The sequence below is a fragment of the Struthio camelus genome, chromosome 1, assembly GCF_040807025.1.
Source record: "Struthio camelus isolate bStrCam1 chromosome 1, bStrCam1.hap1, whole genome shotgun sequence".
Taxonomy (NCBI): Eukaryota; Metazoa; Chordata; class Aves; order Struthioniformes; family Struthionidae; genus Struthio; species Struthio camelus.
Genome location: NC_090942.1, coordinates 192117245 through 192130985, shown reverse-complemented (window position 1 = coordinate 192130985; position 13741 = coordinate 192117245).

The following is a 13741-nucleotide window of genomic DNA, read 5'->3' as shown; positions in this document are numbered from 1 at the left end:
ATCATTAGCAGAATAATAATGATCAAAATATTCACTGGAATCTGTTCCTTTATTGTAATGAAGAAGAAGAAGAAGAAAACTAAAAGAAGAAAAGCATGTCTTTCTTATGGCAGTGTTTGGATTTTAATGTAAAATGCATTCTGAACTAATCCACTCTTATACAGGCTTGTTTTTCCGTAGATGGCTGACAGGCTTTTAAATCTGCCGAAGCTGAGTTTAGGCCTCTCTTTCTGGTTTCTGTATTGCTTCTGCAATGCTTGCTGACGCCATTGCTTCTTGGGAGAGCATAAGGGGTCTACCTTGGTGTAAGGGTGAGCTGTAGAAATGGGAAACGCTGACAGCTGGGCCTCAAAAGTAAGCAGAGAAGTGAAGGAGGGACTGATGTTAAAACTATCTGTGAAAGAACAAAATGGATAAACAGGAGTTGCAAATAAATAGTCAGACTGTAAAGTAGATTCTTTATATGCTGTAAACCTCATTAAGTCACATCAGCTATATACATGGTAGTGACTGCAAGACGCTAAGGCTATGTTTATATTAGTAAATCAAATGTGCTCATGATCCCACTGAGGCCAGCTGCAATAGAATGACCCATACCCTTTCTGTTAAACTCTCTTTCCTCCCAAAATAGCAAGGCTGTATCCAAACGGCTTACTGGGAACGGTTGCCTGGCTAATTACCAAGCAGCATCCATTTCTGCTCTCCTAAGTACAGAAGTAGTTCCATATACCACATAACAAATGACACCTGGTGTCCAATTGATTTTCTTCTCAAGGTGGAATTCTCTGATTTCTGATAAGGTGTCAGCTCTGGCTAAAGCTTCTCCTGTGTTTGGGACATGTAACACTGCTCTCCTCTGTGCATTCTTTCATGCCTAGTCTGGCTTGGGTTGATGCTACACATCTTCTTCAGTGTAAGGCGGTAGCCTTTCTCTCTGCTATATTCACCTGTCTGTTTTCATGAAATGTGTAGGGACCTAATATCTTTGAAACCATTAGCCTTAAGTGAAACTGGACTGAAAAAGGCCAAAATTTATTTGCAAAGGGAAGGCTGGCAGACACACAAAAGCACACATACACTCAAGAGCGTGACTGTATCATTGTAATTTCCATAGAACCTAAAAATAAATAAATACAAAAGTATGATATCACTGCACAGCATCTTCCCTAATTGTAAAATTTCAGTTTGGTTAAAAACCGAGTTAACCACATCTTAATGCTAAGCATATCTGGAGATTCATGCTGCAGGCCTAAAGCGAGCATATTCACAGAAAGCAGGCAGCGCACCAAACATGAATGTGACCGCAAGTCACCTTTCAGACTTGATGCATCTCCGTTTGCACAAAAATGGGGTGCACAGCCCATGCACACCGTGGCTTAACGGCAGAAGAGCAGAAAATGGAACTTGCATGAAACTGTGGAAACTCTGTTGCACGAAAGGTGAGCCAGACCTGCTTCCTTCACCCCCGCCCAAGAGACTCTGGACACCTCCTCTTCAGAAATTCCTGTCCACGTCAGTGAAACACATGTACTTCCCATATTCTGGCAGAAAGTGCACACATCTTCTTTCTAAATCTTGGCAGCCTAGAAACACAGAAGTTGAATGATTCTGTGAGGAATAATCTGGAGTTCCCATGGCTCCGTTACACACTCAACAATAGCTCAGCAACAGATGCTGTCAGTAGGAATTCAGCTATCCTGCACAGAGAGGAGTTTTCACTGGAAGCAAACTGACTTCAGTGTGAAGGACGTTGGAAAGCTCACGTTGTTCATGTGTGAGAGAGGAAGAAAGGTTCCCTTGTTTCCAGCACAGCTTCTACAAAATCACAGTAGGTCTCAGCTCCTCTGAGTGGATCCTGCTCTGTCTGAGTTTCTTACATCCAGGGCCAGAGCTGATTGTTTTTCAGTCTGAGGAATGTCAATGACTTTGCAGATAATAATCACTCAAACTAGATCGTGCTGCTCCTCAGGGGCAAAAGCACTCTCCTTTGTGCCTGACTTTTGGTCAACTGAAATCACTTTTGTTTGAGGAACAGGGAAGGGCTGAAGCTGTGACTTGTGAAACAGATCTGTGAATCTCTTGGTTCATAAACGCCATCAAGAGAGGCTGGGCCCCTTCTGAGGGCTGCTTGTAAAGGCTGTGGCCTAACAGTGAGCAAAACGTCAACTCCTCTTAACAAAGGACTTGCTAGACTGTTGTTCAAAGAGAGGAAGTTCTCAAGTAGGTATTTTGTCATTTAAGTGACATCCTTTCCCACTACATGCAGGCTTCATCACAGCATTTCCTACTATTGTTGCCTAGCATCTGGATTACTGCAGTTCCCCTCCAGGGGGCTGGCGTTCGAAATTCTCCAAAAGCTTCAAGCACATAATTAAGATTGCTCCTTTAGCAAGCAGAATTTCCCAGAGGGGAAGCACATTGCACCACTGTTCCATAACTTGCCTGAGCTGCCAGCAAGTGCCGAGTACAAAGCTGGTTGTTGAGTCTATAAGGATCTGCAGATTCACTTGTCCCATAATCTGTAGCAGTAAAAGTTTGGCGGGGCTCTGACGCCAGAGTTGCATGCATTTCATAATGTGCTTTGGATAGCAAAGTCCAAGAATTGCTGGGCTGCAGTGTGGCAGGAAACTGAGCCAAGCTAGCAGCTCACTGCTACTGACAGGCTGTGATCCAGCTTCCACCTCTCCCACATGCTCTCCTGCTCCTGGCTGGGCTCATGTCCCTTCCCTGGTATCAGCAAGGTGCTGGTGGTCATCAGTCCAAGCCAAGTGACCAAACATGCTGGCTTAGCTCATATGCCCAGTAGACCGCAACTCACTTTTTCTGGCTCATTTCTGATGAGATTAGCAAGATAAACTGGCCCACTTGCTAAGCGTAAGATGAATGCTGGAGCTGGTGCAAAGGAAGCATTAATGGCATGCGGCTGTGGGGGAGGAAATGCAGGGGAAAAAAGATGAACAGCCCCCTTTCAGCAGCAGCAAGCTGTTAGATTTAGTTCAGTATCACATGAAACCCTACCCCTGGGCCTTGTTCATTGCCAAGTCTTTTTTTTTTCTTTCTTTTTTTTTTTTTTTGTAGCACAAAACCCTACAGTGAGTGATATCTAATCTATTTTGGGACTCAGTGTGCAGTTCAAACAGATTTAATTTACAGGAGGTATGAATGATGGCAACCCACTGGGCAGATAACATCCCAAACGGTACGGTACCTTAGAGTATGTTTCCAGCTCAGCATAAGCTGCTCTAAATTTAGGCTACTGCTGCCTGATCCCCTCCCTCCTCACACACACACGCTTCTTCCTTTCCTGCACATTTTGGCCTCCTCTCTTGCATAGGCATTGGTGCCAGTGCAACCAGAAGATGAACCAAACTCAGGGAGCTGATCTAGCCTGAATATCACCTGACAATAAAGTGCTTTGTTTCCTCGGGGATCTGTCTGCTGAACTTGACCACTGCACAAGTCTATCTCATGCAAGGGAAGGGGCAGGAACATTTAGCTGATGACAGGGGGCAGGCTGAGACCATGGCAGCTCAAGTCTAGAGCAGCTTGAACAGGCGGAACCCTTTTAGTGTCCCTCCTCCTTTTTAACTTGAATGCAAAGAAAATGTGAAACAAATCAAAGCTCTTGATAAGAGTAACCATAGTAATTTCCAGTTTTCTTCAAGGAAACAATGACGAGGAAGCTACTTTAACTTCCTTAACAGCCTCCCCTTTGCTTTTGGCTATCCTACAAATGATAGGCTTGTTTTCAAGCTCAGGCAGCAGGAAGGAAAGGGAAAATCCACAACGGGACTCAGGCTGAGCATTTTATCTGTAGGCAAAGTCTCAAGGACTGAATGTAATTCATGAGCTTGATTTTGGCTTCTTTGTCCCCCTCCAGGGGACATCCCTTTCCTAACAACAAAACCTCTGAATAGAGGGGTGCGGCATCTGTTGAAACCAGCCAGTAGGAAATGAGAAGGATAAGATGAGAGCTGAGATTCTGTCTCTTCCCAGATTTAGATTCTTGCGTGTGTGAGACTGCAATGCATTTTGAACCCTCTTTCCTTTCATTCCCTTCTTCATTTAAGTAGCTAACTCTTGCCTTTGGGTACGTATGCATGTGTCACTGAAACATGGTCTCTGAGGAGAAAGCAGTGCTTATCTATTACTTAAACATCGAGCGGTTTGAATATCCATGCGGGAAAGAAGGAATTGGGGTTCTAGGCAGGACATCCTCAAAGGGATGATGTTCAAACCTGCACCTCCCTTCTTCTCAAAGGAAGAGGGCTCCTTAAGCAGGAGCTAAGAGGCTGCGCTGCACCAACTAGCCCTACCCCTCGCAGCAGAGCCCATTGGACAGGAAAGAACCAAAGAATCATGGAGCCAAGAAGAGCATAAACCCAATTCCGTGTCTTAATTATAGAGGTGCTCCCCAGAGAGATGGACATACTGAGTGCCAGTCCTTAATTCCAGCACAGATTAGGTTTTTTTTTTTAATCCAGTGACTCCTTAAAACAAAATACATAAGCAAATCCTGGGGCAGGGCTATAGGGAATGCTTTAATCCTACTTTCCTACTAATTCCTCTGATTTTTCAAAACAAAAGACATTTGTACAGTGGCTAATAACACACTGTAAGTGCCCAACAGCTCCAAGCAGGAGATAGAATGAATGCTTTTATTATTCTAAGAAAATATATGAGTATTTTTACTGTAGTCGTGAGAAAGGAAGCTTCAAGCATTCCTCTACATGCCAGTTAGGTTGTTTTTTCCTCATCACAGATATTCATCTCCCTGCAGCCTGTAACATCTTTCTGTGTTCATATGTGATGCATTCTGACAGTTTATTTACAGTTAAAATTTGAAATTTCCAGAAATCCATTCACAGTCTGGCTTTGAGTATGGCACGTGGAGTAACTTTAACTTCCACATCACTTTCCATTTTATTTTTGGCAAACTTTGGCTTGCGTACTTATGTAAATGTGTGAAATTTCAAATTGGAAAGGAGCTGTTTCAGTTCTCCTTCTGTTAATAAAAGTTTGTCATCCCTCCAAAAGATAGATGCAGTCAGGTACGACTGAGAGTTAGATCCGTTTGCAACATACTGTTACGTCTAGAAAATTAGTGCTTGTGAGGTATTTGGAAGCGCACAGATGATGCTGTTGTTCTGTCAGGAGGTAGGATTGCCAGAGGTCAATCTGAAACTAAGGACATTGCATGGCTTCTCTAACTAACACATCTCTGATACTCAGATGTTGAAACAAGCATTTTGTTCTGATAAAAACAAGCCGTGAGGTAATCAGGCATATGAGATTAACAGCAAATACTTGTATGAGGACTGCAACAGTCACTAAAATCATGTGAAAAAAAACCCAAACTAAAATCCCTCTGCAGAAATTTTTAAGATGAGGACAGAATTTATCTAAGCCCGAAACCCTTTACTAGTTGCATATTTTAGAACAGAATTTCTGTATCATTTCTTTGCAAAAATAATCTTAAAAACCTGAACTGAATCCTTGTTTACAAAACTTTGTCGCATTAGGCTACCATTTACAAAGCACTTCTCCCTCCTTTAGAATTCTGCACTTCTTGTCCTCCTTGGCACCTGCTTTCAGGCCAGGAAGAGGAGTTGGCAGAAGGAGGGACTTAGGATTTTATCTTTGCAGAGACTGGCATGGTCCTGTGTTGTGAGATTGCGCTTTGGTTCTTAGGCTGTGTGTTTTGGTGGGGAAGAGGCATCTATTTTTCTGGGATATGAGAGAACCAAAGGCAAGTATGAATTCACAAGATGGGAGTTTTATGTGGGTCCCTAACAAGCAGGCACAACTTTACAAGACACCTGATAGTCTGAGAGAAGTAGAAATCCCATGCTGGGAATGTGCCAGAGGGGTGGGATAACCTTTGCACTGAGAGAAAAGTGAGGTTGTTTTTGAAATACCTATTTTTCATGAAAAATAAGCTTTAAAAACTGTATTCCAAGACGGGTAGTGTGAGTTACAAGAAAGAGAAGACCATAGGTCTCTAAAACAACACAGGGCATGGGGCTATGTCTAGAATGTAGGGCAGGAAGACTCCAGTCTGACCCCTGCTTACCCAAACTGAGAGTCTTGAAGAATGTGTCACATTTGTCTTTTGGCCTGAGTTTATTCCCCAGGAAACCAAGGCGCGTAGAAGCAGGTGAGGTAAAAGGATAGGCTAATGCACACTCAAAGCTCACCCTGATGTGGAGGTGGGGTATACCGGAGACAAGTGCCTAGATTTGGGACCACAGAAGCACTCTTGGGTGATGAAGTTTAGACATAACGCATAAGATGCTTTGAATGCTTGTAGCTACATGTACTAGAACAGCATAGTCAGGGCTGACATGGAAAGTACAGTATATTGCCATCTACAGTGCTAATGTCCCACCTATACTGGCTGTATAGGGAGTTTGAGCTGTTGGGTGACTAGGAAAGGATTCTCTACTGTGGCAGTGGGGTGGTCTCATCAGAAGCTTACAACTTATCAGTCCATACAACTGCCCGCACTTCTGCCGCCATCCTCCATGCATCCGCAGTGCATGGAATTTCCCTTTGTGGAAATGCTTTGAGAACAGTAGAAAAATGCCATACTTTACAGGACAAAATGTCACCGCTTGGAAGGCAGGGAATGCAGGAGCACTTGGCAGAGTTCTCAGCATCTGGAATACATGTGCTTGTATAGCCCCAGTACAAATGTGCTCCTGAGTACTCTGTCCTGGAAGACCGGAATCTGCCAAGTGCTGCATACTCAGGCCACAATCTACAAAACAGCTTAAATATAAGCCAATTTTGAGCAATTAGTTAGAAGCTAAACACAGGGACAGGCATGCTGTTGAACGGAGGGCAGAATGCTCAGTACTTCATCAGGTCAGCCCTTGGCAAAATCAAGCCTTGCTTGAAGTACCATAACATGACTTACGTCTTTGAGGCTTAAATTTGGAAATGAACATCTGACTATCATTTCAAAGTGCATAACCCAGGGGGGTATCAAGCAACCAGAACCAAATCAGAGGCAAGGGAGAATAAGAGGCATAAGGAGTACTGTGCGGGAGGAAGCAGACTACTAAGAAGGTTCTCTGAGGTGAACTTGCTGCCACACTACCTGCAAATGCACAAAACACGCCCTGCTTCAGCATCCTCTTTATTGCCAAGTTTATTATCAGATAAGCTAAGTGTGAAAATGCAATTCATGCAGAACGTCAGGCCAAGATTTACATAGGATCCCAACCTGGCCACCTCCCCTCCTGTTGAATGAATATATTTCCTACCAGGGCATGAGGGATGAAGAAAGGAATTTTGTGAGGTCAAGAGAAAACAACAAAATGTAAACGATTGTCCTGTCATGAAACTTCACTGGGTCTATAAAAAAGTGACAGCTTGTGCTGGTTGCTTTTCATGTTTTGTATTCCAGTGTGCATTTTGCATATATATTTTATGTGCCCAAGTTCATGCCTGCAAAGTGGCTCTTAAAGAAGCCTTTGCCAACGGTAGTGTTGTCAGATGACATACGAAATTCTGACAAGCAGCTTGTATCTAATCAAGATTCTGGGTCCTTACCAGGCACAAGAGACAACTTCTGGTACAAGAGGCTTACTATCTAAAGGTAAAGAAAAAGCCACTATAACTTCAAAATGCCCTAGATATCAGTGATACAATTATTTTAATTGCATATGAACTCTTAGCAGACTATTTTCATTGTCTACCACCTGAATAGCACAGAGAGATCTGATAAGACTACATGGCTTTTAATGACCTAATGCCAATACTATGTTGCAGTTTGAGCTAAAATGGGGACATGACACAAATAAACATCAACTCTATGATTTGTCCACTTGAGGGAGCTTGGTGTGAACTTGAGACATGCCCTGATTCCGCATTGAGAATGCTGCTGAATGGTTTAATCCATTTTGGAAGTAGATGAGGTGAATCTCTAAAGGCCTCTCTTAGACAGCTAAAAGCATCCCTATAGGTCACTACTGAAGAATAACTGTTCCACGTGCTCTTGATGCCCATATTTGTAGACGATCAAAACTACGGAAGTAACGCCTCACCTGGCCCTACCGCTAACTCTTGAACAACTCATCGACAGACACAATAAATATGCCATCTCCTAAATGAAGAGCAGCGTTTCTTTCTAAATGGTATGTTGTAATTCAAGTATGTGCCACAGTCCTGAAGTAGAGATGCCTGCATGTAATTGTATGGCCTGCTTTACACAGCATAGACTACTACTGATAGTAATAGTCTTTCTCAGACTTAGTATCTATGATCTCTTCTCTCGTTTCACATGGAAGCAGCATTGTTAGTACTTAGTTGAGATTTCACAATCTCCCTTGGGATCCTACTTGGCTGTTCAGTAAAACTCATTCTGTAATTGCTTTCGGGATACTTTATCAAATTGTTTTCTCAGCTGCCAATAGAAGCTTGCCTCATTTCTCCCAAGACTCATCTTTCAAAAGGAATTTTACCTCTACCCATCTCCAATTGCTAGGAAAGAAATCACTGTTTTCATTTTTGCTCTTGTAGATTTCTAAATAAATCTTCATTTTATCTTCACCCAACAGCTCAATCCTCACAGCTGATTTATGCCAGATACCCCTATTTAGGGCCATTGTTCTGCTCTTTCTGAATCTCATGGGTAGAAGCTAGTGTCAGCTGCAGATATTTGAAAAGATGTCTGGAAGTTGCATGACTGTGAACAAGGTGAAAATTTGAATAGCATCTTGGAGATCAGAAGATAAGACTCACCTAGTTAAAAGATAGGTGACCTAGTCTAAATGTAAGAGATGACAGCTTTATCTTTAGCAGGCAATGGGGCACAATAAACGGATGAGGGAGGTGTGGGAAGAGGTTCATCATAAGTAAATTACAACCTCTTCTATCAGCCTAGTTGGAATTCAGCATGTGGGAGAGCAGGGACTGTTGCTGTCATCACTGCCCTTGGATTTTTTTTGAGGGGAAGTAAACAACTCTAAATTTCAGCCTGGTTTCTATAGAAGCTTGTGTGGGTGTCTCAGTAGTGTTTGGTAAACAGGCTATAGCAGAAGCTGCAAGGAAAATAAGATTTTTTCCAAATAGACAAGTTTAACTTAATGAAGACTCAAAATTAATATGTGTTGGGGGCCTACCCCAGGAGTCTCACTATCCCTAATTGGATGGTTTTTTTCATGAAATAGTCAGCATTAACTTTTGGCTTAGCGAGGGAAAAGATCTCACATTTAGTTTGCCCCTATATCTTCCCCTACTCCTGGGAATTCTTGGCAGAATTGCCAACATCTCTAGTGGCCAGGCAAAAAAAGCTCTCCCTTGTCATAAGGACTTTTTTTTTTTTTTAATCACCATCCAGGGCCAATTCTGGTTCTTTCTCTCTCCCACTCAACACCTCCTACTCCAGAGGCAGCACTGGTCCCAACAAGCCCTCCAGCAGACTGAAAGTTGCGGCAGCTTTCTGCCTGGGTGACTTCCTGTCTTGAGGGCTCTGTGCCTAGATTTATACCAGCAGAAATCAGTGTAACTTAGGTTTAATATAGCTCAAAGCGGAGCTAATTTTGTGCTGGAACACTCTGGAATGGCATATCAAACTCTGGTTTTGACCATATGCAGTAGTGTTTCACACTACTTCCACAAAAAATAAGCTTTGGCTCATAGTATTATCTATTTTTGTCTCATCTTTAACCTATTTTAGAATTACACCGGCTAAGCAAAACCACCTTTTTCTTTTTTCTCTCATCTCACTGGTCTAAAGTGCTACCCAACATATGTAAGCATGGAAAAAAAAAGATGTCTTTTAAAATAGCAATAAGATACAGATGATTTTTCAGAGGCATTTAAAAATATTAATGGTGTAAAGACAGCTTGACAAACACGGGATGATTATTCTCTTCTCCACAGGCCAAAGTACAACGGTGGCATCCTTCCAAACAGCGCTCAAGATGTTTGATTTCTATTTCAGTTGATATTTGACAGAAAGGACTTTATTTTTACATTATCGAGGGGAAGTGGATAGGAGTACTTTTTCTGTTGTTTTTCCTACTTGCTTCCCTTGATTACCCTACTGCCTTTCTACTTGTACTGTTTGAAGTGTTTTATTATCCATGGTCAGACACCTGAGGGCCTTCAGGATTTAAGTTATCTTCAATAGTCCATTGTTATTTTAAGGTGTGGTATCCAAACATCTACCAGCTAAACACTTGATGGTTAGTGTCTGCAACATATAAATAACAAGCTAGATGAAGAGCACAGTGGCCTGGAAAAGACGCAGACTGAAATTAAAACATATATCTGCTCTGAAGTTCTCTGTGGTTCAACATCTAAGTTTTAAGACAAACTTCTACTTCATGATTAGCTAAGGTAATAAGATGAGGAATTAGGAAATCCCAATGGTAGCCTGAAAAAAAAAGGCTTTGCATCAGATGAATCCTACGCTTGAATTTCACTTAACTAGAAATAAGAGTAGCATCCTGCTTTCCTTCCTCTGGCCACACATTCCCTTGTGTCTAGTGATCTAGCGATGGTTAGCCTTGAAGTCAGTTGCTCCAATGAGCTCATCTGACAGAAGACAAATCCACCAAAAAATATGAAGCATTTTCCATTGAACTGGTTTGCCCAGCTGTTTCATTCCGCAGTCTCACTTGTACAGGATCTCATGTAAGAGGGAGGAAGACAGAATACATGGCTGAAGAGAGATGGAGAAGACTGCACTTTTCAGCATTAGCCTCCAGTCATACTGTATTAGGTGCACCCTAAAACTGTACTCAGAAGGTATGGTTCCACAAGTTGAGGTTAGGTGACCTAACACTTATGTGGGGAACACCCCCTCTTCCTCTTCTCCTCTCTGCTCCTGACTGTTAAGACCCTCCACGATCAGATTTCACTCATTAACCCAGAAGGAAATGAACCCAACAAAAACATTAGGTATTTTTCTGTCTTGTTATTAAGTAGCTCATGGAAGCATATGATGATGAAGGATGTAAGGGAGGGCAACCATCTGCGATTGGGAGATGAGGAGTGAGCAACATATCTGCTTTTCAGAGCTGGTGAACTCTTAGATCAGATCAGCTCTTCATAGATCTGCAGCTGTAGAAATCAGTTTGCTCAGCAGATCATCACCGAAAGGTTGATTCTAGAACAGATAAAACTCAGTTGAGCAGGATGAAGCAAGCTATTTTTGCTTGTGCTAACAGATTCTTAATACTGTGATCAATGTGCCATTAAAAAGACAATCTGAAATCAAAGAGAATCTGAAACGTCTCATAATCTCACTGTGAATGGAAAGATATAGTCACGGCTGCACAACTTAAAATGTTCTCAGACTACTAAAAGCAAATTAGGCAACAATGCTTAGTTATTCAGGAAGGGCATAGGCTTTTAAGGCGTATATCTGGCTCAAAACCAACCCATCTATGACAAAGTTTACCCAGGGGAAAGAAAACCAAAAGCACTGAAGAACCGAGGAAACAGAGGTTCTGTTGCTTTGTCCGGGTAAGTGTTTCAAAAGTCAATTCAGCAAATCAGCCACTCAATCTTACCCCAATGGGCCCATGAGCCAAGTTTGGGGCACAAGCCTATTTGACCCAGCCTCTCCCTTAGTCCTAAAGGAGACGACCGCTCCGACATAGTCTGAAGGATTTTCTGTGTCTCTGCACAGCCAGGCATTCCCTGAGGCCTTGAGGCTCATCCTATCCTCCTACACAGAAGTAGGAGCATCAATTTGGACAAATAAGTCTCTGCCAAGGGGCCTGCACTTCACAGCCACTGCTGCATCTCCAGGGGAATGAGTGGGGATGGACTCCAGACTTTATAAGAAGCAGTCAGATGTCCATGCTGCATAGATGAAGGTCAGCAGTTTGTGAAGGGGAAAGAAGAGGGCAGCTGCTGCACTGAAAGATTGTGGGGTATTGGCATGGTTGGGTGGGAAAAGCACTGTTGTCAAAAGGAACGAGAGAGCAGCTCCTTGGACATAAGGAGTGGGAGGCAAAGATCAGCCTCCAGCAACCTCCTACAACCGATATTTACCCTTTGGGCTGTTAAGTTTGGGTATCCCGCTGATGCCATAAATTTTTAACTAGTGAAACTAGTAGTACAGCCCTGAAATATTTTAGAAGTACTCCAATACTTCTGACCAATTCAGATGTTAAAAAATGAATGTGAGGGAAGAAAATAATTCAGCAGAGGGATTGTTTTATTTTCAACTCTAGAGGATTGCTTTATTTTCCAAAGTTGTTATTTCTGTTTACACACCCATGGAGACATTGTAACAAATCAGTGAATTGGAGGCACAACCAGACAGCTTCACTGATTACATCTTTTCTTGAACAAAATCAGGGAAATAATACTGTATTTTTGAAAAAAAAAAAAGGGCAAGCAAAAAAGTGTAGAACTATTTGATGAGATTTTCTCTGCTCCATAGTTTAAAGAGAGTTCCCAAACTATCTACAGATTGGAACTTTGAATGCTGTTGTATACTGTAAATGAATTTTAAGAAACTCCTGTTGGCAGACTTTTCTTCTTCTTGGGGTTGCCAAATCTCATTACTTTATTACAAATCCCGTAATGTTCAATTGATTTCTTAAACCACAATTCAAAGAATCATTGATTAACGAGCATCTTGCCTTTCCTTTTTTTTTTTTAATAAGTAAATTTCTCAGGGACAAACTTATTGCAGTAGGTAAAAAGATAATCAGAGTAAACACCAGAGCAGTCAGAGATGTTATCATCTATCTACTACTTTCTCTAATCAAGAGTGATGAGAATCACTGTTTGCTAGGGGTTTTTGCAGCTGCCTGCTGACAACAGAAGATGGCGGAGTCTGGGGACTCCACGTTTTTCAGTGGAAGTGCTCACAGAATTATAAACCTCGGTCCCTGATTAGCTTTCTCTCTGTGCTCTCCGATCTTGCCCTCCACCTTAGCTTCAGCCTCTATCTCTTCACATTACTGCCAGTTTCATGAATTTCAGAAATTCCACTGGCTTCACTGTGACCCCACCCAGAGCTAGGGGTCGGTTTGCAGTTATCAGACCATATACAGCAACATTTAAAAATAAATGGTATTTTTAAAATATAGCTCGATTGTCTGCAGGTTCAAGGGCAGGGTTTGCATCTGTTAACTGCCCCACCAGCTGATCGCTGCATGCAGCACCCTGTAATTCATGCAAAGCCACCTTTAGGTTGCACCTAGAGGTCTGCACATGCAAGTCATGCTTCTGGTTGGCCATTGTGAGGCCTCGTTGCTTGCCTGACACAAAACCCAGGTAGGAGCTCAGGGTTCTGCCCGATTTAAAGCTTAGGGTTTTGTTACGTTTTCGTTATCACTTAGTTTTCTTAAGTCATTAGGAAAACGCGATTCCTGCCTCCAACTAAAAAAAGCACCTAAGGGATTTTTGGGTGTCAGAGAGCATAGAGTTAACAAAGTTATGACGCTGTTCAATGGCAAGCCCTCTCTCTGGGTTCGTTTTCCCCGTCTGCAGGGTACATCTGAGTCTCACCGAGAGGCTCTTCGGTCAAAACCCGGGGACTGGAAACGCATGTAAAACAACAAGTCCTGACCCTTGAGTAACGGCCCAGCTCCAGCAGGGGGTCGTTTACAAACACTGCCTCGGGGGCAGACGGGGGAGACGAGACCACCTCTCCTTCACACCCACACGCCCTTCCCAGCCAGCCCCGCTGAACTCCTTCCCCCCTCCCGGCCCTTCCTCAGCGCCCGCCTCAGCGCCAGCGCCGCCCTCCCGCCTCGCCTCACGG